Here is a 25,729-nt window from a genome sequence, read left to right as displayed (position 1 = left end):
ATCATATGTCTAATCGGGTGAATTCTCACCGAATTATCAAAAAAATTCTCACAAAATTAACTTCATCGAAGCCGATGCTTTACATCCGGCGTTCAGTACTATTTCATATTGTTTTACAACACATGGTTATAGCCTTCAGGTGGGAAAAACTTTAAAACAAAACTTACAACAGTTAGTTTTCTCAACAACTGAAATTTAGAATAGTGTGATTAGGAAAAATATGTGAACTGTTTGCAATTTCAAATTAATATTGAAATGCACAGGTTTAGAATTTTCTAAAGTGAAAAGTTTTCGGAACTTCAGTGTTCAAAAAATTATACAAAAGCTAGACGGTAAGAACGTATCCAATGAGCGAGCAAAGCGAGCATTGGATTGCGAAGCAATCTGAAATGAACTGCGAAAGCAGTTGCGGGGGTTGGCGAGCGCCAGCGAGCAGGGGGGGGGAAGCCTCCTAGTTCTGTTATAAAAGTTTTAGTATCTGCTAAAATTGATATTGGAAGCAATCAATATTATTAGCAATTTCTTATAAAATTTCGTTTTATTTTAAGAATTACTAATACTTCCCTAAGAGTAATATTTATTTATTAAATATAATTTTTATTATTATGCATTACATAACTCGCACTATCATATATAACTTATATAACTCGCACTATCTTATATAATTATTTGTATGCATAATATATTATTTCTCATTGTGCTCTATTTTGAAATATTTTCTTGGTATAGTATTCTTTTTTCTTTTTCAAAATTAGTTACAAAATGTTTTGCTCCAAATCATTTAGAGCAAAATGAACTATCCGATGTTTTTATATTCAAATAAAAAAAAAAACAGTTTAACTTTGAACCTTATTATTGAAATCGTAAACTATGGGTTTTAAATTGCGTCAACTACACTCTTAGAATTTTCATTCCAAAATTACGGTAAAATAACCGACAGGAGTCTGTTGATCTAAGTAACCGTAAAGTTTACGGTAAATAACCTTTTTTACCTTTATGGTTCAGAAACCGTTTACAACTAGAATGGTTGAAAAATCATGAATACAGGTTTTTTAATTACTTACAACTATTATGAAAATACTAGACTTTTTGTCCTAAGTAGCTTCATGGTGCTGCGGTCTATGCGTGAATGAGAGTATCGTATCCTAATAGTCCAGGGTCATAAATTGGGGAGTGCAGAACTCTTCATGTGCTGAAGGGATTGGAGGAAATATCGTAGTGTCAAAGTTGGGACTCGAACCCCCGTCCTGCCGGTCATGCGATTGACAGATTCGGCTATAAAATCAGCTACAAGGAACTATTTGACTTCATTAGTTGGGCCTAATTGGTGCAATAAAATTCTGGGTTTTTAACCGTGTTAGGCGTAGGCAGTCAATGAAAGGTTTTTCTCACAGTTAACAGTTTGAATGCATCTTATTTATGATTATTTGGCTGTTTTTTTAAAACGGTAAAATAACAATTAAATAAATTGCTAGTAAGCCTAATTGTTAATGTTTAAAATAATTGCTATTAAGGAGTTAAATTGCGCGATATTTCCGCTAAAGTTAAACCATAGTATTGTGTAGATGGGCTTTAGAAGTACGATAATGTGATTCAAATTAGCATTATATTGTTTCGCAGAAAATTTGAAAAATGCTATGGTTCAACTGCTTCGAAATTTCTAATATTGTCTCTTGCGAGAAAATGAGGCAGTGTTTAAAAAATTAGAATCATATTTGCAATGAATGAAGTCAAAGGGCACAAAGAGGCAATGATGAGGCCATACATAAACATTAGAATTCAACTATAAAAATAAGAATCCAACTATTGCAACTTTGATTGCGTGACATAATTTGTGTTTCTTCTCCTCTTTCATTAGCTTTATTTATTCGCTGGACAAATCTTTTGCTATACATAGCTGTCTTTCTTCTACTGAATATGAAAGTATTTTACAATAGCAACGCAGTTTACAGTTGACTATTTCAAAAATATGAATGTAGAAATTGCATGGCAAGGGCATATTCGGAAACAGCTTTGAACCTTAAAAATATCAGTAGGGAGCTAAAATAACAATAGTGTTCTTTTCTGAAAAAATTAATAATATCGAATAAAAATAAACTTTTGAAATCACAAATAGTAAAATCTATCAACCCTTTCCAGAACGGCGGGGGAGGGGGGTTACAAACCCAGGTTTACAAACTCACAGTTCATACACGAAAAAGAGTACGATTATGTACTAATTACGTGAGATTACATTACTTGATATTGATGCGACTTGAGATTGCGTCCATGTATTCCAGGAATGTCGGAGTAAGAAAAGCTCTCTTTCACGTATAATATTGTGGAATGGGAAGCGAGAAATTAATAAATCTACTTATTAGTTTAATTTATTAATTTAATTAAGAAGGAATGGTAAGGAGGTAAGGAAAGTAACAATGAGGAAAAAAAACTAATCGTAAGAATAAAACACAAATATGTAAAGAAATAGAAAAATATAGCTTCGAGGTAAGTAAAAATCAGAAGAAAACTTAATTTTGTTTTTACAAGGGGTGGAAGTTAAGTAATGACACTGACGACGTAATGTTTGATCAATCTTGGCAATTTTTTCTCACCAAATTTTAAGAGGAGGTTGTAAAATCTCTCCTATATGTTAAGTACAAGCGTGAACCAACACCTCCTAGAAGTAGAAAGGCCTCAGCACGGATCAATTTAGTAGTCCGATGTGACGAAGTTAACTGCGCAGTAGACGAAAAATAAGAAAGATGTCATTACGTTAGGGGTACCAAGCTGCGCAGTGGTTGAAAATACAAAGTATGTCATTACGTTTGGACTACTAAAGGATATTTATGGTAACCCGTGCTGAGGCCTGTTCTTTCTAGGAGGTGTTGCGTGAACTCGGTAGATTTATGTGGTTGTCCGTTATCACCGTTCTCGCGAAATCACTTTTTGTAGTGCATTCAAAAAATGTGTGGCGTTAATATAGAGCACAGTGTGCTATCAAATTTGGCCTCCGAATCCAACACATTGCTATGGAAGCTTTTGCAAAACTCTAGCAAGCCTACGAAGGCAATGCTTTTGTCAATAGCTCAGGTTTTTCTGTGCTTTTAGACATTTTCAGATAGGAGAGAGTCGATGAAGGATGAAGCATGGAGCAAGAGGACTTCAACTGCAAGAGCTTACAGAAATTTTGGCAGAATTTGGCATCTTGAGTTTTCATACCATCGATTACGTTCTTAATGATTAGAGAACAGTTGGATTTGTATTAAACTACTGTTCATCAGTTTTTGAATGAAGAATTATATTGCCTGTAAGATAAAACATAAAGAACTACGAAGCATGTTTTCCTTCTGTGATGTCAATAATTGTGTGTTCGAATACTAATCGCATTCCTGAAACTCCACCTCTTTAGTCACCTAACTTTAACTTGTTGAGTTTTTTTTTTATAGAGATTGAAAATTCATGTCATGAGTCGTCATTGGAAAACACTTAAATGGTTGTAACCAACCAAATAATGGCTATTCCTTCATACAAGTTCCAGCATTGTTATTAGGAGTGGGACTTTGCTTAGGAGTGGGAATTATTCTTTCTTTAAAAATAAAATAAAATGAAAAAACGCAAGGGCTTCTGATGTCTTTGATGGCCTACTTAATATTACATTTTGGTTTGATACGCAAGAACTATGAGACATAGAGACTTAAAATTATTAAGGTGTGTAGAAAAATGTTCATGGATTACAAATAAATTTAAAAAAAAATCAACATTCGATGATTTGTTAGAGAATTATTAACTGTTAAACTTGTCCGAACAATATTATACGGAAAGCTCTGTAGACCACAGGATTGCAACTACAGAGTTGAAATTTGACTTGCTGTAAGGGAAACATTTGTTCATGAACTGGAGTTAGAGCTAATTAACTTAGAGCTTGTTTCAAAATTCTAATTTGTTCGAAAGATATTTATATATTTATATTACTAGAATATTATAAAGGTATATAAGTCTTTTTTTGCGAATATTTTCTAACTTTTTCTTAACTTTATGTTGTAACTTTCGTTGCTTAAAATATATAAAATTTGGAAATTTGAAATTAATCTTCAGACAGTAAAACTACTTATTTATTTCTTCCTATTGAGTCTAGCAATCTGTGTTCCTGAGGTTATTTTTGTAAATTATGCATGATTATTTTTCCCATCTAAGAAATCGTCCATTTTGCTATAATTAAAACATTGACAAAATGTTCTTACATAAAACTAAATATGAAAATAAACAAAGAATAGAAATAAATAAAAAATAAATGAAAAAAAAATGAATAAAAACTGCTAGTTTATTTGTTGACTTAAATGATTTACAAAGTTTTTTTAGTTGAAGTTATTGCAAATTTATATCACTCTTTATTTAATAAAGGCAACGTAATTTCTGTGTAAAATCCGTGTAAGTGAAAAGTGTAAAATACCCTAATATTCACAGTGTTTCTGCAATTCACAAGCATAAAGTTTATGCATGTCATAAAATAGCTTTACTTTCTCGAATAAAGTGTCTTACTCGCTTATTTTAATTCATGACGTGAAGTGTTAGAGAAAGAATTTTCCTAATTACATTATCCTAACAAATGCGCAGCTTGTTGTGAAATATGGTAACATGTTTAAAATAGTTTTGCATTCTAAATATTTTACCGTGATATTTTAAGAGATACTAGAACAGTTAAAAGTAGGCTGTATTTATATTATTAAACTGAGAAAACGTCCAATTATTAAAAAAAAATCACAAGTTTTGATTAAATAGTTTAAAGCAATTTAAAATTGCTATGAATCTGTTTCTAAAATTTTAATTAAAAAATCATTTCGTTTCTTCAATATTATTTTAACAATAAAAAAATTTCAAGGGGTACAAAAAACTGATAAAACACTAATAATTTAAAATATTATAAAACGAAAGTAATAAAAACCAAGTTCACATCACTACCTAATTATGCTGTTCTTAAAATATATGCTTGATATGGAAACTAAATAGTTTTTCTAAAATGGGTCAATTTTTCAACAAAGGAATCAGATTTGAATTATTTTGAATATTTAGAAATGAATTATCTTATTTTCATTCCTAACAGATTGTCAAACAGTTTAAAACATTGCTGTGTGTGAAAAATGAACAAAATTAGATTTTAGCAATATTGTTATACAATTTAGTAATACTTACATGGTGTTCCATAATCACCACTTTTAATATTTATTTCTAGAATGTTTATCAGAAAGGAAGAAAAAAAATATGCTCACTAAGAGTTACAAGCTGTATTTTTAAGAAAAATAAAATAAAATTCTATTAAAATAAAATGAATCATTATCGCGATCAGATAAACTAAAAACATCAAAACTAGTTGACTGATAAAGAAAACAGAAGCTGAAAGGTTATTATTAGAAACACTTCCAAGTTTTACCCTGTCTTCAATCTGTTTTGACTTTATCAATACACCTTTTCTCTTTTGCGATATATTTCGATAGATTTGGCGATATATTTGACAACATATTTCGATAGAACTTTATCTTTCTTGTCTAAATTTGAAATAATTTTATTGCTTAAAAAAATGCCAATTTTTTCTAAATTTTGAGCAAATATTCTAAAAATATCTATTAAAGACCGTTATTACGGCAATTCTGTGAACATAACTAGACAAGCATATAAATTTTTTTATTGAAGTTAAGCGGAATTTTTTTTCCAACAATGTTAACCTAATAAATTCTATTATTCCAGAAAATATTGAATTAGGATTTTGTAATGGGATAAAACATTATCATCAGTTTCTTATTTACGCCAAAGAAAACTTCTAAACCTTAAAAGACAAATCAAACAGAAAATTACTTTAATTAATTTTTTGTGTTTTGTAACCTTTATTTTGTTTTGTTTAATTTCCAATGTAAACTAATTAAAATCTTCAGATGACACAGTAAAGACGTTTTCTAAATTAGAAAAATTATTTATGCTTTGTTTTTTCCTAAATGTAATTATATCGGCGGCGCATGTTAGGAAACATTAAACTACGCTTTTTTATTTAACAATTTGTAGTAATCAAATAACTTTTTTTTGTATATATTTGGGCTTTCAGGGAAAGTACTTAAACTCCTAACTTATCATAAAAAAATTAATTAACATATTTAAATATTTTTTTAAAATGTATAAAATTGTACTTTTTATAGCATTTTTATATATTTCATTTTAATTAATTTGATTAATTATTATTATTAATTATTTTATTTAATTATTCTATTTTATTTCACTGCAAGGCTTATTTTCAAGTACCCATCGAAATAACACGCAAAAAAATCTGATAAAATTACACGTAATGTACAGTAGTGACATTTCTAGTAAAAAATTTAAGAAATATATATAATTCAGGTTAAAAATACCAAATGTTACGGTATTTAAGCCAATAATTTATTAAATTAATTGGATAACTTAATTAGTGGCCTCTATCTGAAAAAAAAACCTACATCTCCTGTTACTACACGACATTTCATAATAATTTCCTATTTAAGATAATGCGAAAATATTGGCAGCGCTTACTTTAAAAAAATAATAATTAAAAAAAACTTAAGAGAAATGTTTTTTTAGGATTCTCACTAAATGAATAGAGATTATATCCTAGAAATAGTAGGGATTTGACTCTTCTTTCTACTATCCAGCTTACTACAGATCATTAATTGAGTGCATTCTAGCAAGGAGTCCTGACGATAGAGGATTACGCTAATGGTTTTCTTACACTGGTGGACTGCGCTTCTAATGTCCTAGCCCCCCAAGACAAGAATCGGTAAACTGCTCTCAAAACAACTCTTTTGACCATCACTCCTTCAATCATGCAATAAAACATTTTCTGATGAGATCATGGTTCCCCTGATTCAAAGGTATAGTTGAGGAGATAAGTATTCTCCCATTTTGTCAATCATGCGATTTTCAATTTTAATAGTAATTTTTCAATGTAGTTTTTTTTTACTATTTTATATATAATATTTCTTTTATTAAAACTATAAATTTTTTGTTGTTCTTTTTAAGGTGATAAAGGTTTTAAATATTCATGATTAATTTGAAAGCCTATTTGGGAAACTTACCATGGTTAGCCCTACAACAAGGGGATTTTAATCAATAATTCGTTTACTACGGATGATATTTTACGTTAGCACTATGGACAGATCAATCCGGGAGCAGAATTTGTACCAACCTGCTGTCACTGGGATTTTGATCTACTGACCTCATTGTGAGGCGAACGCTCTATCTCCTGAACCACCGAGGCTCAGCTCCGTAACCTTATATATCCGACGTTGAACTGCCGACCTAATTTTGGGTTTACGATTACTAATATTTTAGTCCGTAGCGGTGTAATTTTGAACTAATCCAGAAGACAAGGAAACTTCTGGATCAGTACCCCAAGGGGTATTGATTTGTTATGGGAACATGGAGGACTTTGCGACTCGATCGATTTAGCGTGCATCTGTCACCATCTTTTTACACGGGAAGTCTTCTGCGTGCGAGAATCGAACGTTGTAATTTTGAACCCAACTCAGAAAATAAGGAAATTTCTTGATCACGTTTTGGGACAAACTTGCCTTCGTAGAGCACATTTTGATGAAAACGAACGAAAACCACGAAAATATCCCACAGTTAGCCCGACTGCAAGATGATTCTTTCCCATGATCTGTCAACCACCGATGATATTTTACGCAGCACTGTGATGGCACTAGTTAGGAGCAGAATACGTATTAACCAGCCATTACTGCTATTTGAACTTGGATAATCTCTTTGGGAGGCAAATGCTCCATTCCCTAAGTCACAGCGGCTTTCTTGTGTATATTCTATTTGAATCTTGTCCCGACTCCAATATTTCATATTTAATTCTGACAAAAATTTTAAACTGCGTTTCGATGTTTATTCTTGGACAGTTCGAAGCTTATCGTTAAAATAATGCTGTTATCGTCTTATGTTGTCGTCTTATTCTGTTATCGTCTTATCGTCCACTGTTCTTGTTGAATTTGAAACAAAGTTTTGGTAAAGCTAAGACAAAAAGTAGTTTATGACAAAAATCTGTTATGCATGTAAAATTATGTAATTATGTCTTTTCGGTTTAATGAAACTTATAATTGAGCTGGAGTTTATTACTTAGTGCATTTTTTATAAAAAACTCAAAACATCTCTGTTAGATAATAATAGAAAATCATTTATACGTATTGATAATTATTTCCAACTTATTAATGAGTTTCAATTGATTAATTCATTTCTTTGATGCATTATCTTATTTTAATACGTAGACATACATACAAACAAATCTGGGAATAGACTATTTCATAATCCACTACATATTTTATCGTTTATTTTTTTGATATATTATCTTATTTTAATACATACATAGCAGAGAACGAATGATCAATTTATACACAATATTTTTTCCGTTTATTTATTTTATATAATATCCTATTTTAATTTATCTATAGCAAATTCATTATTTTTAAATAATCCGCCACATATTTCAATTGTTTATTTATTTCATGTATAATCTTATTTTAAAACATCCATAGAAGAAAACTGATTATTGAGTAATCCATTTATTTTATATATTATCCTATTTTAATGCCTCCATAGTAGAAAACTGATCGTTAAATAATCTGCTACATATTTCATCGTAACCTGAGCATAATCTTATTTTCCAATGAAAGATAAATACAATTGCTTAGATGTTAACATAGAATAAATTTGTTTAAATAGTTCTATTCGTAAAAAGAATAAAATTACTACCGAAATTCATATTACACTAAATACAAGCATTTAGTTACAAATAGTAGGAAGATGTTAAATGGGAAAAATTAATTAAGAGAGAGGGAAATACAAGTTTGATGAAATATTTATATATAACGAGTTGATTCAATTTAGGAGGGCATGCATAATAAAATTTTTTGGACTGCTTGTACATTTCTAATATTTAAAGTAAGGGTGAAGAATTTTACATATACTTTGAATTTTCTTTAAACGGAACTTTATGCACTATAATTAGAATCAGATGAATTATGAAGGACAAACAAACTGATTATAATCTGCGAATTTTAATCAAAAGAACAAACTTATTTCATAACCTACACTATTTTATACTTTTATACAGTAACATAACCTTTTTAATTGAAAATAATTTTAAATTATTAAATTATTTGCGTTCATGAACAAAAAAGACTAAAAAAAAAATAAATATAAAAATAAAGCAGACTGAATTTGAGATGGAGAGATGGCCTAGAGAAATACCTTTTGGTCTTAAAAACTAAAAATTGGAAAACACTAGCAAAAAAAAAGTTAACCTGGAAAAAACTTCTTGAGAAGGCCAAAACCCACCCTGGGCTGTCGACCCATTCATGAGGATGAAAACGAGCAGCGATATAAATGTAGGGTTTGTTTCGTTTGCGTAGGGAACTAGTTCCAATCTTATAATTCGAAATTAGCCACTACGTTCTTTAACATACAGTGCTGCTTACTAAAATATTAAATAAAAAATTTTTCGTCACGATAGCAGGCCATTTCAGCTGGGAGTTTAACTTGGGTTTTTGATAAGTTTGTCGTTTCCCTATGCCCAGTTGTTGCTGGAAGCGTTTGAACGTTTGTTAGTTTGTAAACATTTAATTAGTAATCTAAGCTAGTAGCATAATCTATTAACACCTTCTTGAGTTAATATTCTAAGTAGATGAGAAAAAAAACATTTTTCTGAACAGCACACGAAGAACAATCACATTACTATCCTTTTTTCCGTTTTTCAGAAATTATTTTTTAATTCGTTGGTTAATTTTGAGACACCTGTTATCATAAGTAATGTTGGCAATTCACAAATATGTTTCAAAATAATCCGAAAGAGTTTTATTTAGCTTCTAAAACGCATAAAGTTTCGCTTGCTTAAAGTATATCGATTATTAAACTTTCATTCACGTTTGAAATACTCCAAAACTGTCTCTCAACCTTTTGCTTGCTGGTGGTATGACAGATGAACCAGAATGGTGAACTTCATCGTACTAAGTATCGTAAGCAGAGGGTTGAGCGCAGAAAAAATGTTTCGTTTATTAAGGTGGGGACGAACAGAAATATATGAAGAAATATGTTTATAACTAAAAAATTCATCCCGTTAGTTGCGTACGTGAACTGCAGTTTTAAATACATTACCAGCATATCCTGAAGTACGTCATTGCATACAATATCTAGAATCGGTGCCGGGATAGCCTGGTCGGTAGGGCGCTGGGCCCATGTCCGAGAGTCCGTGGGTTCGAACCCCGACGGCCGAAGATTCCCCGTGTAGTTGGTGACTGATGCACGTTAAAATTTTGTCGAGTCATAAAGTCCTCCATGTTCCCATAACAAATCAATACCTCTGGGGGTACTGGATTGGAGATCAATCGTTCTCTGATTCAGGTCAAAATTAAGATCTATGGATGTATGAATGGGTGTGGCATGGATTCGATCAATGTGTGAAGTAGTGCTGGAGATAATTGACACCATGAATCTTGCAGGGCTCTCCATAAACCAGTGGGAGTAAGAGGGGGTGGGGAAATCGTCTGAACTTCACGTTGCAAGGAATCCCAAATATCCCAGCGATGTCGTAGATTTGATGTTTTACCGGATTTCCGAAACACACGGTATACTCGTGAAATGGTCGTACGTGAAAATCCAAATTTCATTGCTATCTCGGAGATGCTATGTCCCATCTCCCGTGCGCCGACTATAACACCATATTCAAACTCACTTAAATATGTATAACCTGGCATCGTTCCAGCAGTAACCGATCTAAGAACTATGTCTGGTCTGGTCTTGTTGGTTGTTCGGGGTGCCCGAGGCCGGAACGGCCCTTTACCCCTTCATCGTGAGATGGGATCCTTCAGGTGTTTCCTTGAGGTTCTGGTTATCTAAAAGTGAAAGTAGAGAGTTAATAATGAGCAAATTGCTTGAATAAAATCACATAGAGTGATACATGTTGTAAATACATACATAATATTCAGTAAAATACAAGTACATAAAATACAATAAAATAGTACAAAATAATTAAAAATAAAATAAATAAGTAATAAAAATTTAACTTCTAATGAGAAGTTTGTCTAAAATTGTACGCCCTTGGAGCAAAATATCTTCATTCTTCTCATCTATTTCACTCTCTCAACCATACAGGTTCATTATTGCCCCTATAAATAAGTCATAAGGATTTTTTATATACGCGTTGCCGATCGCAGCGCTGTACTTTGATTGGCTCCATTATATTACCAAAATTATTTGCATACTCATGCCTGTACCAGTTTTTTTGGTTCTTCAGTGTATAATACGTGATAAAATGTCGTAAATGTGGTAACATTTGGTAGTTTTATTATGATACCTTAGAGCATGGCATAAAAGTCGTTTGTTTGATCAAATTTACTTTTTCGTTTTGTTTTTCTACTAAATGTGTGGCAATTAAAACAGTAAATCAGAATTTCTTGCTTAAAAGTTGCTGTATGAATGAAAAAATTTCAGTATGAATGGTTTAAATACCGTACATTTTTGCTTTATAAATGTTATTACTACACAATTCAGTAATTTTACCAGAGTTTTTTTCTCCATATATATTTGTATAGCTCTGTGATTTAATTTAGGAGATTTTTCAACTCATTGTTTATTTTGAAACAATGTACAACCGGTACTGAGGGATGTTATTAAAACACTACTAATGACTAAAGCTATTACTAAACAAAAATATGAGAGCTCTTTGAGAATTTATGTTTTCTTGATTGGAATTAGCAGGAACTTTAACGAAGATTTCTTCAATAAATTTCTGCTTATTTCTCCCAAAAATCTCTGAATAAACAATAAAATATTTATAATCTCGAATATTTTATTTGTTTTCTTATTTACTAACCCAAAATAATAGCGTTGTTCAGGATAATACTTTCATTCTGAGTAACTTTACGATTCAGTAGTAATTGGATTTTTTGGAAAACCAATTTTCTGCTTATAATATATAAGTTGCATAAAATCATCCACCCATGTAGAAATTGCTTATGAAAACATTTTTCAAACTAATTAAAGTTACCTGAAGAAAGTGTTCCATCTCTTGCATAAAAGTAATTATCTATTCAAGCATTTTTTTATGAGATTTTGAAAGCATTCATGTACGGATATTGAAATCCTACGCATTATACTATTTTTTTTACATGACTAAAGCGTAAAAAATAATTTCTTGTTAAGAATGTTCGCAATGAAGTATGTAATTAACGAGGCATTCTTTTGCTCTAATTTTGCAAAATGGAAGATTCAAAAAATTGTTTGAAACCTTTTTTAAAATGTCTTTTATGTCTTTTTCATTGAACAAGTATGAAATAGCATATATTGTTTTGTATAAAACTAGGGAAAATAATTTAAAATTTTATTTTTCAGGTTAAATTTAGAGCCTGTTGCCATAAGAGAGCCTTTTTTATTTTTTTTTCTCGTTCCACAATTACTTACGCATATAGATCATGCTATGTTTTCTCTTTTGAGCAATATCTTTAACTACTAGACAAAAAAAGGTATAAAGAAGATATTTTATTTATTATACTTTCAAAAAAGTGGTGCGTAAAAGTTCATGAACTTTTAGAAATTTAAAAATTAAGTAAGTAAAGTATTATTTTTAAAAAGTAAGCTGAAAAAATTAATTTTTCTCTTAGTCATGTCGTTTTTTAAATGGCTTCAAAAATAAACACTGTTTAACTTTAAAATAATACTTTACATTATATTACGAAGTAATCGTACAACTCACTTAAAAACACATTCCTAGACTTATAAAATACAACTTTTACGAAATGTATATTAATTAAAAAAATGCCGAGACGATCCCCACAAATTAAACCGGCTCGTCTAGTCAAACCAGACACTAATTGGGATTCGCATCACTGACCAATTATAGATTAGGGGAATCGAAATTCATATAGCAGTCATTAATATGCTAGGAATTCTCTACAAAATATGTTTCCTCACAGAAACGGAGACAAAACTTTTAACTATTTAACTAATGTAGTTTCACAACGTTGGACGCGTGGAATTTTTGGGCGTAAAAACTTAATACGAATGTTAAAGCAACGCTGTAATAGTAAATTTTGTATTTGGGCTGAAATATGTTTTTCAAAAGTGTTCACATAATATTGAGCATTTACTTGAATTATACGATATTAATGTAAGAAATAATTAGGTATCAAAATCCATAAAGTATTCCTCATCCAAAAGTAAGTAATCTCTAAAAATAAATTTTATTTCTAGTCAGTAATTTTTCAAAAACCTTATTTGGAAGTCTGAATTTTCGAAGTTTTCTCAAAAAAGTAAATTGTTTCAATTTCATCATTAGATAAATTCGATAAATTAGAAGATATTAAGTAAATATTAATAATCCTTTAACACGTGATTAATATTTGGCTCAATAATATAGATTTGTTATCACGATTAAAACTTTCTCGCTCTTAGCGGCATACTCGAGATGTGAATATTCTTTTTTTTTTCAGGACTTTGGTATTGCACTTAATAAAATATATTTTCATTTAAAACAATGCTGTGTTATTCAATTCTCGTCCACCATTACAATTTCATTGGTATGCTGTTATAAAATCTCAGATTTGAAATTAATTATCCTCAATCTACCAAGTATCATCAACAGTTTCAATAAATATCATATAATTAATTTATATAATTAATTGTAATTAATTTTATCGTAAAAAATTTACTGCATGAATAACAACTTGAAATTTTTATATGTAAGATGCAAGCATTTTCTCCGAGTTTTATTCTATAAAATGAAGACACATGCATATAAAATTTGACATTTCAGAAAAAGGGTGATTTGTTGTAAAACATAGTAAAATGTTTAATGGTACAAAGAGCACTTTGAAAAATCAATTTCGCAACTATATGCTGTGAAATCTATGCTAGAAGACACATATGTTCTGAGATTTAATCTTTAAATAATTTTTTTTCAATTTGAACGTAACTCTTTTCTTCCGAAACTTCAAAAAAATACTGGGTATTAGAGAGATAATTACTGCTAAATAATGTTTAAAGGGATGTTTTAAAAATAATTTCCCAAAGTTACATAAACAAATTTGTATTTTTTGGATATTAACCTTTTTGTAAGTTTCATTTCCCAAAATATTGTTGTTATACTTTAATTAGTTCTTAATTATTGAAATTACACTACTTCATTATTCCGCAAAATATTTTTACTATACTTTTTAATGATTTTTATGAGAATTTGAAATTCTTTTGATAAAAATGTGGTTACATATTTGACCTTGCAAGAGTAATTTAAAAAGAGAAATATTTTTTCTCAAAATTGGACATTGAAACAAATGTTTTTAGGATATAAATATTTCCAAGGCATTTTATTTTTAAAAATATACCGTTATTAGTTCCTGAAAGATAATTTATGATTATAAATAGCATTCCTCGTTCAAAGGATTTAAACCCAGAGATAATTAAAAGTGCATAAAAGAATTCACAAAAAATATAAATGAAAATTTAAAAACAAAATACTAAGTGTTTTTAGTTATAAATTCTGCCTCTCTCTCACTGTTGCATCATACGTTCAGTAAGTTATTTTAAAGTTGGTATAATGGCATATCATGACGAGCACGATTGTATAATTACTTTAATTTTTGCAAAAATCTGGCTTCTTCTTCCTCCTATCTGAAATAATTTGATGAAATGCAGAGTGTCATTTTTCACAAGCGTATGATCTCACACTCATATCCAAACGAAGAACATAATAATGTCGATTTTAAAATATCAACAACAACTAAAAATAAAGCTCCAACAGGTTAAGTGATTTGTAGCAATAAGGAGTTGAAATAACGTCAGATGATTTTGCTTATCCTATAGCACAGAATTTTGGCGTTTCGAAAATTTTTTTTAACGTTGTTATCTCAACGTCCAGAGCAAACGGTAAGTAACTTTTGGATCGAGAATAGCCTGATACCACACTTCAACTAACTCTATCTGCCATTACGATGTTTTTATATCTCAAGTGCCATATCAAAGCGGCAACATGCAGAATAACGGTCGGACTTTTCTTTTTTTCTATTTCTATGCAAGTCCTGTTCACTGGATTCCAACAAAGATAACGCATGCCAATCTACTATTTAACCCATATTGAGCCATGCATAAGAACAACTATAGGAAAATAATAAAATTTTTTTAAAACTTCATCAATACAAGATACTTACCCTTTATTAAACAAAAATGTCAATTTGTTCATATATTTTTTCGAAATACAGATTGTTCTATAAATAGAACAAAAGTCCAATTCTCTACCAAAAGTTACAAATGTTGACTTACCCCACAAAAAAAGATTTTTAAGAATGGGAGACTGAGAAACAGTCTTCACATAGTTCAAAATTGCACAATTTTTAAATTGTAGGTAGGTTTTCTCTTAAATAAAATCGTTTTTGATGATCATCTGAAATTTTTCCCAAAATATGGTCAGAAATTAGGTGACAAAGTTCTTTATTCTGCAACACATCTCTTCGTCAGAAGCTGTTTTTGTTTCACAGAGGTAACTTGTCATTACTGACTTTCGAAAGGCCAACCATTTTTTCAAAAACAGCTCACCATTCTTACGTCAATTATTAGATTTTCTGAAAATATATCTAATTGTTGCAGAGTAATATTTAGTTTTTAAAAAATAGATGAAAATTTTTTTAACGATCCACTTCAGCCGAATTGTCATTAAAATTTAGGTACCATTTTATATCACTGTATCTTATGTTGATTTTTTATTAGCCCTTTATTTTCCCACCTTTAATTCAACTGTCCTATAAATAGGACAGCAATCCAATGTGGGTTAAAAGAGAGGAAGAGTTAGAAAACACCACTGATTATAATGAGGAACACATTTTCTATTGCATCTATAAAAATACATGCTCTTGCCAAATTCGGTCATGGAGATTTCAAATCGGAACTTAGCTCTTCTCCGAAAACTACAGATTTCCTTCAATGGCATTTTTTTGTCAAAATGTACAAAGTTAAAGACGTTATATATAACAGGGTTCAGATGAATATTGCAATTAACTTCTAGGGGAGTTAGAGCAATGGCAAGCAAAATTAAAATTGCCAAGGAACCCATGCCCGGAAATGTTATTTTGCGTGACTAGGGGTGCTTTTTTATCGTATGTTTAGAAGTACACGTAAAATACATTCTTATTAAAAAAAAAAGCACCCCAAGTGGCATATCATGACATTTTCGGGCATGTGTTCTTATGCAGTTTTAATCCTGACGAAGTGCTCTAACTTACCCAGCAGTTTGTCGCAACATTTAAGCAACCAGCGTTATATATAACGTTTTTAAACAAGTATATTTCAATAAAAAATAGACTTAAAATGCCACTTAAAAAAATAAAAGTTGTTCTTACTTCCATTTTTGTATCTTAAAAAAACGTTATTTTGAGAAACCTTCATTTCAGTTTTGAAAAAGCATAAGTTAATCCAAATGCTTTCATAGTAAAAATGCTTAATATTCTCTTTTTTATGAGTTTTACCTAATGCCTTAAAAATATTTTCAATAATGCGGGCTATCATATTACTTAAAGTTGAAATCATTTTTTAATGTTTTTTTTTAAATTTTCTCATTGGGCTTAAATTTCCACTGCTAAATTTAAGACTATGTTGGGCAGAAAATTTTTCATTTGAAAAATGCATTAAACTATACAAACCAGTAAATACTTAATTTATTTTTTATATTTAGTTCATTCAAACATATATCAATATATTAAAGACAAAGTAAATAGATAGAACAAATTCTTTACTTTTCAATCTCTTACATAAAATGCAGCAAGTTGAAAAAGAGTTTTTGTTCTTAGTGTAAGTAATACCCGCATGGTAACACAAGTGGAAATTTTTTCGAAGTTATGACAGGAATAAAGTTTTTACGTTATGGCAACAGTAAAATGGAGTGTGCTTAAATAGGAACAATGTCTAGTGATCCATGCATTAGTGAGTGGAATATAGATTCAGGAGGAAAAAATGGAAGAATTATTCCATATTTTGTTCCCCTTGAATGGAGTTTAGATAACATTACCAAGAACATAAAATAAAGCATCTATAAAATTTTACGATCAGTGTCAGAAAACATTTTTATTTTATTCTCTATTTTGAATAGTTGAATTTACTTCGAATAATCTGGTCTTTTGTTTAAAGTTTTTTTTTTAAATGAAGAGAAATCTATACTTCATAAGAGTTTCTAATTATTCTTAGTGTAAAATTAGAGCGACCCTGCGCTGCCGTTATACATTCCAGATGGGAGAAAAAAATTCTGGTAAAATTACCGTTATGTATGGTTATGGCATTTTTGTTAAAAAAAAACAACATAAATCTGGTTAATAAAACAAAAATATACGATATTTAAACCATTCATTTTGTAATTTTTTCACTCATATGGTAACGGTACACTGGAAATTCAGGTTTTCAAAATTATAGCTCGTCTTACCCCATATTTTTCAAAAAATACATAAGTGGAAATTAATTTGAACCGACTAAATGGTTTTCATTCCATGTTTTAAAGTAGCATGATTAAATTGTCAAATTTCATCACACATTATGCCATATTTTATTGTGTTACTGTTAGTTTTTCCAAAATCATTATCAAAGTTCTTTGTTGAAAATTACAGAGATTTTTTTGTTTTCCCAAAGACATGGTAAATTTTGGTCGATTTGACTAAACTTTTTTTTTGGTGAACAGAGTGTAAAAAAGTGTGAAAGCGACCAAATATTTAAAGAAATATATGTTGGATCAAAAGTATAAAGACATCTGCAAAATTTCTAAAGGATGCATTCAATGACAAAAAATTCGATTTCCCAATCTTGATATCTGAGGGTAACTGTTAATTCTTAAAAAGCAATCAGCATTTTGTATTGCATATTTGGATTCTCCTATAAAATATATCCCAATTCGATACTCAGTTTTTTTTTTTTTGTATTTTTGCTCCTAAAGAGCTTAGTTACCTAAAAACAAAATTGGGTAAAAATTTTATTGAAGTTTAATCAGGGGATTTAATCAGTAAATCAAAATGCAAAGATCAGCATGAAAACTGAATAAAAATTGCATTTGTATATCTGTAATTGTATTTGTATTCCAATTGTAACCTATAATAATTAAAATTATTTAAAATGGATATGTAAATTACATATCTATTAAAAAAATTTTTTTACCTCATGTTTATTTTTTTCCTGGTTATTTGTACCTACTGTAAATACAGCTGATCAAAAAACCTGTAAATCAAATTTGGATAATTTTTCCAGAGAATTCAAGCGTTCAATTAAAAAAAAAGGAAGGTTTTGAAGTTGTCCCTTGTTCTATCCCTATTAAGTACATATTTTGAAAATAATGCAGCTCTTAAGCGAAACGTATTTCTTTAGGTACGTATTTTCTAGCCTGTGTTGTTGTCATAATTAAGTCAGAAACTATACCCCCCCCCCTCATGCAACGGCTGCCCCACAGAGGCTGCAATACAATCGAAGATATGAGAGGGAGAAGCTATTCAAGAACAGTTCTAGACTATTTGCATACTTTTTAAACAGCCTATTTTTTTCCTTTTTGGAGAATTTTGATTTTCCCTGTTTCCAAGAGAGAAAAAAATAAGAGCAATGATAAAAATTAAATTAAATTGTAACGAACTTACTTTGTGTAATCTAATTTCAACATTAAAAACACAAAACAAAAAAAAAATCCTTTTCATTATTTGCAGTACAGTGCTAAAAAAACAAAAACAAAAAAAACAGAGAAGCCTAAACAACTTCTGATCTAATGATAGAATCTTCGCATTCCAGTACTCAATCTTAGTGGCTCGAGGGGGGGATCACACATGTGCTAACTGAAAAGCGCAGATGATATTTTAAGTTACGAAATCAGATACACATGCGCAAATGCCTTTTCTCTGAATAAACAAAATTTTTTTTCGACAAATTCGGATTTCTGAACCCCAAAATACTCGCAATCTGGGAAATGTGGTCCCACTAGTTTGGTCAGGAGAACGCTCCAAAGTTTGGACCCCTTAATGTTAATTTTACTTCTTGCGTATTTCACTATATCTCGAGAAATGTTTAAGCGAATTGAAAAGTTTTTGAACACAATTATTAAACTGGTATTTTGCCATGTAAAATTACAAACTTTAAACTGATATAAAAATTGTATTATTAAATGAAAAATTTTCATTTATTATTAAATAAAAAATTAAAAAATAATTAATAATTACAAAATTTATGTTTTTTTCATGGAATTATCTTAAGTTAAACAAAGTTTTAAATTCACGTAAAAAGTTTTCGAGCTATGGGGGAGCACTCAAATAGTAAAATTAACATTAAGGGGTTCAAACTTTGGATCGCTCTCCTGATCAACTTATGGCAGGGGTGGCGAACCTTCATGCACCAACGTGCAATTTTTTCTAAAATATATTTTAATAAGGTCATAGACGTGCCGACAAATAGTTTTGACTTAGTGATTATTGGGTAAATAATAATACTAAATACTATCAACTCAAAACTCTTTATTCACTACGAAAAAATGCAATTCTCAACTTTTGCAATGTCAGTTATACGCGTAATTCAACTTAAAGTAACATCAGTGTGACTTTTGTTGTTGCAGATTAGATGACAAATAACTTATATTAGGGTTATAAGATGTTAGTTTAAGCAGAACTGTTAATTTTTTTTTGCTAGTTATTTATTGTTCGCTTGTTTTTTTATGGTCATTAATTGCTTTTTTGGCATTAATTGTTCTTTTTTTGTGAATTTTAATTGAATTGTTAATATGCTTCATAGTAAACTTAGTGATCGGTGGCGCACCCAAAATAATGTGTCGCGTGCCACTGGTTCGCCATCCCTGACCTATGGGAACGATATTTCCCACAATTCGACTACCCCCTATATAATGGTAGTTGTTGAAAAAAAGGTATGTTTATTCAGAGAAAGTATGCTTTTGTGTCTGATTTCGTATCTTAAAATAAAGTCTGTTCTTATTCGTTAGCTCATATGAGATCATACTCTCGAACCACAATGATCGAGTCCTAGAACGTAAAAATTCGATCACTAGAGCAAAAATTATTCACAATGTTCCGTTTTTTTTGTTGCACTGTACATCAATATATTCGCTTTGTAACAGTAAAATGCATAAATAATATGCATAAGGAGGTTGATGAACTAAATTGACAAATATAACGAAAAATATTAATATTTTTTTTTTATTTTCAATGGCAGGCCAATTTAAAAGAACAAAAAGGATAAAATAACAAGAAAAACAAGGCAAAAAGAAATAAATAGAATTGAATGCATAGTGACATAGCTAGGGCCCGTATGGGCTAACCATACGGGCCCTAGCTTCCCAGTAGCGTCCACACACAATAGTGGAGATGAGCGCAGGACAGATGGAAATATGGGGCAAGTCCATGTCCTCCCCAAGGCGACAGAGCTTGCATTTAGGAGAGTCAAAAATGTTTATGCTAAAAAGGTGTTTGGCCAGACAGTCATGGCCCGTTAAAAGTCTAAAGAGAGCGACTGCTGTAAACCTGGGCTGATTTGGGATAGTTAAAATACGGTTGAACCAGGTTTTGTGTATATTGCTTGTACGGAAATTCTCTGAGAGCATGTTCCGGAATTGGTTTCGGACCAGCAAAGAATATTAATATTGTTAAAGTTATTTTAAAATAAGTATTTATTTTTTTTAATTTTCCATAACAAACAAAAATGTTTTCTTAGAAAATAATGAGACTTTTACATAATTGTAATGATGAAATATAAATAAATAACATAAAATAAAATAGTACAATCAAATAATAAAAAAATTTCATAAATAATACATGAATAAATATAATGAAAAAAATAAGTGATATAAATAATGCCTATAATCTGAATTTTTATTCCATTAGTTGTAACTGATTGAGTAATTTTTTGTTTCCACAGTTTTCAAGTTTATTCTATCTTAGTTGAAATAAAAATTTATTTTATTTTTTAATGAGTTTAAGAATTCTGCCAAAAGCTTTCATTCAACATCAAAAAATGTGATTTTTTTTAAAAAAAGGACAGTACATGCTACTTATGGTTGAAGATTACATGTCTAAAGACTTACAGGATAAAGGCATTCATTATTTCCTTTCCTTGGGATTTTAAAACCTTTTAACGTAAAAGTTAAAATTTTTAACAATGTACTTAAGTTTCCGTAAAGGAAATGAAATGGGAGAAGTATACCCCTAAGTAATGTAAATCCAAATATTTATTTGATAAGATTTTATGTTTTTATACATAGCAACTTGAAAAAAAATGAAGCTAGTTATTTTCGACCAGTATAAATATTATTACCCTCTAAAGTTAAAGATTTAATTAGATAAGTTACATAATTAGTTAAAGGAATACAAGAGTTTTGCCTAAAAAATTAGAATGTGGTGGAAAGAAAAATTACATATGAAGGCGTAAATTTCATGCCGTATATATAGTATATACAGAAGTTAATGTTGATTATTTAATAGGGTATTTCTTAAGAAATAAGATAAAACTCTCAAGAAAGTTTTGGAAAGAATTAAACTTTAAAAAGAATTGCAAAGAAATGTTTTAAATTAGGGCGTACAAAGGAAGAAATGATAAAATTAGCGTCATATAGGAATAAAGGTAAAAAAATGGAAACAAATCACAAATAATGCCACATAAATAGACATGTAATAGTTTCCATACTACTATATTATAAAGATGACAACACATCACACTGTTAGAAATTTCTCGGTTGTTATTTTACCATATTTAAACAAAACAGCCAAATAAGCATAAATAAGATGGTAATGAAACTATTAACAGCGAGAAAAATCATTTCTTAACTATTTTTACCTAAAACGGTTAAATAACAATAATTTTACTGCAACAACTAAGCCCACCTAATGAAGCAACTTAGTTCCTTGCAACCGCGTACATAAAATAACCGAGAGAGCTAATCTGTCAATCTCACGACCGACAGAACGGGGGTTCGAGTACCAGCGTTGACACCTCCATTCCCTTTAACACACATGAGGAATTTTCAGTGTCCTGGTCACTCCACTGTCCATTATTAAATAAGAAGTCCAGTTCTAATGTCCAGTTATATTTCTTTTTTTACGGTTTTGACAGCACGGTAGTTGGTTAAGAAAACAGTATAGTTTTGTATTCATGATTTTATAACCATACTAGATGTAAACGGTTTCGAAACAGCAAAGGTGAAAAATATTCTTTGCTGTAAACTTTGCGGTTAATCGGATGGACAGACTGCTGCCGGTTATTTTACCATAATTTTAGAATGAAAATTCTAACAGTGCAGTTGTTAAAACACAGAAAACAAGTTCATGGGAATTTTTAGTTTGATTCTGCGTTTTTTTCACTGAGGAAGCAACTTATTTATAAGCATGTCTTTTTGAAACGTCTTTTGAAAGCTAGGTTTGAAACTTGCTACTTGTATTTTAAATATAACGAAGAAAATATTAAGATGAATTCGAATTAGGCTTAACAGAAAAGTAGCGGATAGAAATGAAATATTTTTAAGTTGTAAACAATCTTCTGACGATATCCAAAGTACGCCATAATTTACGCTTTTGGAATCAAAAATAATTCCCGAATAGAGCATGAACTCGGGTTAAGCATTCTTCATATTCGATGTTTATATTTAACTTCACGCTTTGCAGAACACATGATAGCTCAACTTGGTGTTTGCTTAACGTAAAAAAAGTTCTGATTTTGAGATTGTTCAACTCCAAATTCGGGGAGATATTGCATCGCACTTATTAGAGTGTATTACATTTAAAAAATCCAAATTATGCCCAATAATATTTACTTCTTCAAACTGCTCATTTGAAAATGCTTTAAAATTGCAATTCATTGCAACAAAGAAAAGTTCTTAGAAACTATTTGGAACATGACCTTTTAAACCGTTTACTAATTCTGCTTAGTAAATAGTTCAGAAAGTCATAGAAGCGTTTAGAAGAGTAAACAACATATCGAAAAATAAATCAGCTTACAAAAGACGTCAAAAAATACCCGTGAAAAGTTAATAGAACAATTTGTTTTTTGGACATGGAGTTTCAGATCTTTAACTTAATATATTTAGACAAATAAAGATAATAAAATTTCGTAAATATAAGGTATAAATAAATAGCGAAAAAGTTTGGAAATATTATTCTTATTGTTTGAGAACACGAAAAAATTCTCAAAATGTTTTATGTTTTACGTCGTTACACAGTAAGGACAGTTAAAGTAGGATATTAAAATGGTTTAGATGTTTTATTCGAACTGTAACTGTAAAATTCAAATTTTATTCTACTTGCAATGCAAACAATGTATTTATTTTTTACTTTAAGGATACAAAGTTGCGTTTTTTCCAACGCCTGAAGGACTAAAATATTTGGAGCATTCTTCTATTCCATTTGAAAAACAATTGCTCAAGAAAAAGTGTTTTCAATACCTTTGTTTATATTCAGAAATAAAAGTTGTTTGGGTTGGAAAATAAAAGCTTATCCAAAAAAAATATATCAGTTTGAATATATATTGAACTGAAGGAAATAGTGTTTTTTGAGAAAACAATGGCTTCTACTCTTTTTAAAATAAAATAAGCACTGATGTTCATAAATGGAGATATATTTTTAGGGAATAAGGAAATATATTAGTGTCAGAATTTTTTTTAACAGTGAATTAACATAATCACAGAAAACGTAGTTTTTTTAGAATAAAAAAAATAGTTAATAAGCAAAGCATTTTTTATTTACCTTTACTTTATTAGACGCTCTAATTATTTACTAACTTTGAAAGCACAGACAACTCTATGATATATAAGAGTAAAACATATTAAAAATAGCTATGGCTCACCGTGGTTAAATCTCAACTATACTGTTAGAATTTTGATTCTAATATTATGGTAAAATAACCGGAAACAGTATTATCTGTTCATCCGATCAACCGTAAAGTTTACGGTAAAGAAAATTTTTTACCTGTACGGTTCAGTTTTGAAATCATTCACAACTAGTATGATTATAAACCATGAATAAAAACTATAAATTCTTTTTTTTAACCATTTACAACTAGCATGGCTTTAAAATAGTAAAAAAAAAAAATAGTGCGCGGAATCCCTCCGCGCGGAAGAAGTTAAACTTCGCAACCTGTGACGTTAATTGTAGAAGAATCAGCAGTTGTAGAAGGATCACTAGTTCTATTCAAAGACTCTTTTTCCTTCTCCGTTCACTTCCGTGCTCTCTATAATCACGGTAATATTGAGCATTTTTCCCTGGTGGACCTCTTGAACCAGTGGAAGTGCTTGTGGTTGCCTCATCGTCTCGCCCTGGAAGATGTATTTGTATTAATAATGTATGTGAATGCGTCATAATGTAATTTCAGAAGAGAAAACCTAACCATCAATTGATATTCACTAGAGACGTACCTTGACATAACCTTAAATCCGTCGCATTGTCCGTGGGATTGTTTTCACTCATTTTTTACAATTGTTATCCACTAAATTTGAAAATAAAAAATACTACCCTATCATATTATGTGTGTATCAAAACAAACTAAAAAAATATTTACAGAGAAACAATACTTTTATTATTTTTATGCTAGTGAGAACCAAAACAATATGGAAATGTATGAGGGAAAACTGGATCCTACCACGTGATTTCCCGGGCGATAAAAATGTATCGTTAAACGTTTAACGCAACCTTGTTGGAAGTCGCATAAGAAGTATCACTTCAAAAAAAAAAAAAAAACTGGACTAATGAGCTAGGCTTTTAGTTAGAGAATAGGTATTAGAGAGTACAGGACATGAATTGGGGAGTGCAGGACACTGGAAACTCTTCATGTCTTGCAAGAAATAGAGGAAATATTGTGGTGTCAGTGCTGGGACTCGTACCCCAGTTCTTTCGGTTATAAGACTGACAGATTAGCCTTCTGTATGTATAATATACATATGAATACAGAGGCAAAGTACTAAGGGGCTTCCTTAGGTGGGCTTAGTCTGTGCGATAAAATTCTGGTTGAGGAGTTTATAATGTTATTTATAGACAGTTACAAATTTCTCGTAAAAATTTGTAAGCAGCAACGTATTCAATTGTTATTTTACCATATTCAAACAAAACAGTCAACTATCCATAAATTAGACAGCATTCAAACTGTTAACTGTGAAAAAAAAACCCGTTTATTAGCTGCTTTCACCTAACAGGGTTACACAATCAGTATCTTACATCACCAACTAGGCCCGCCTAATGAAGCCACTTATTTCCTCCATATGGGCTTATATTATAACCGAGAAGGCCAATCTGTCAGTCTCATGACTGACAGAACTAGGGCTGACATCCCATCGCTGACACTACACTATTTTCTTATTCCTTTAAACACACGAAGAGTTTCCAGTTTCCTGCACTCCCTAATTTGTGATCCTGGGCTATTATATTACGATATACTCAATCACGAATAGATGGCAGCACCATAAAGCTGCTAAACTACGTCCAGTTAAATTTCCTTTTAACGGTTTTGAAACAATGCTAGTTGTAAATGGGTTAAAAAGCGTAAAAGTAAAAAATGTTCTTTACCGTAAACTTTACGGCTAGTTGGGTGGACAGACTGCTGACTGTTATTTTACCATAAGTTTAGAATGGAAATTCTAACAGTGTTGCATCAATCATAAATCGGTGAATAAGAAGTTCCTAACAACATTCTAACCTAACTCACTGATAAACAGCTTTTGGATACCATGAATCTTTATTTCTTA

This window comes from Parasteatoda tepidariorum, chromosome 8, assembly GCF_043381705.1.
Source record: "Parasteatoda tepidariorum isolate YZ-2023 chromosome 8, CAS_Ptep_4.0, whole genome shotgun sequence".
NCBI classification, from domain to species: Eukaryota; Metazoa; Arthropoda; class Arachnida; order Araneae; family Theridiidae; genus Parasteatoda; species Parasteatoda tepidariorum.
The sequence above is the reverse complement of the archived record's forward strand: the minus strand, read 5'-3'. Positions refer to the sequence as shown.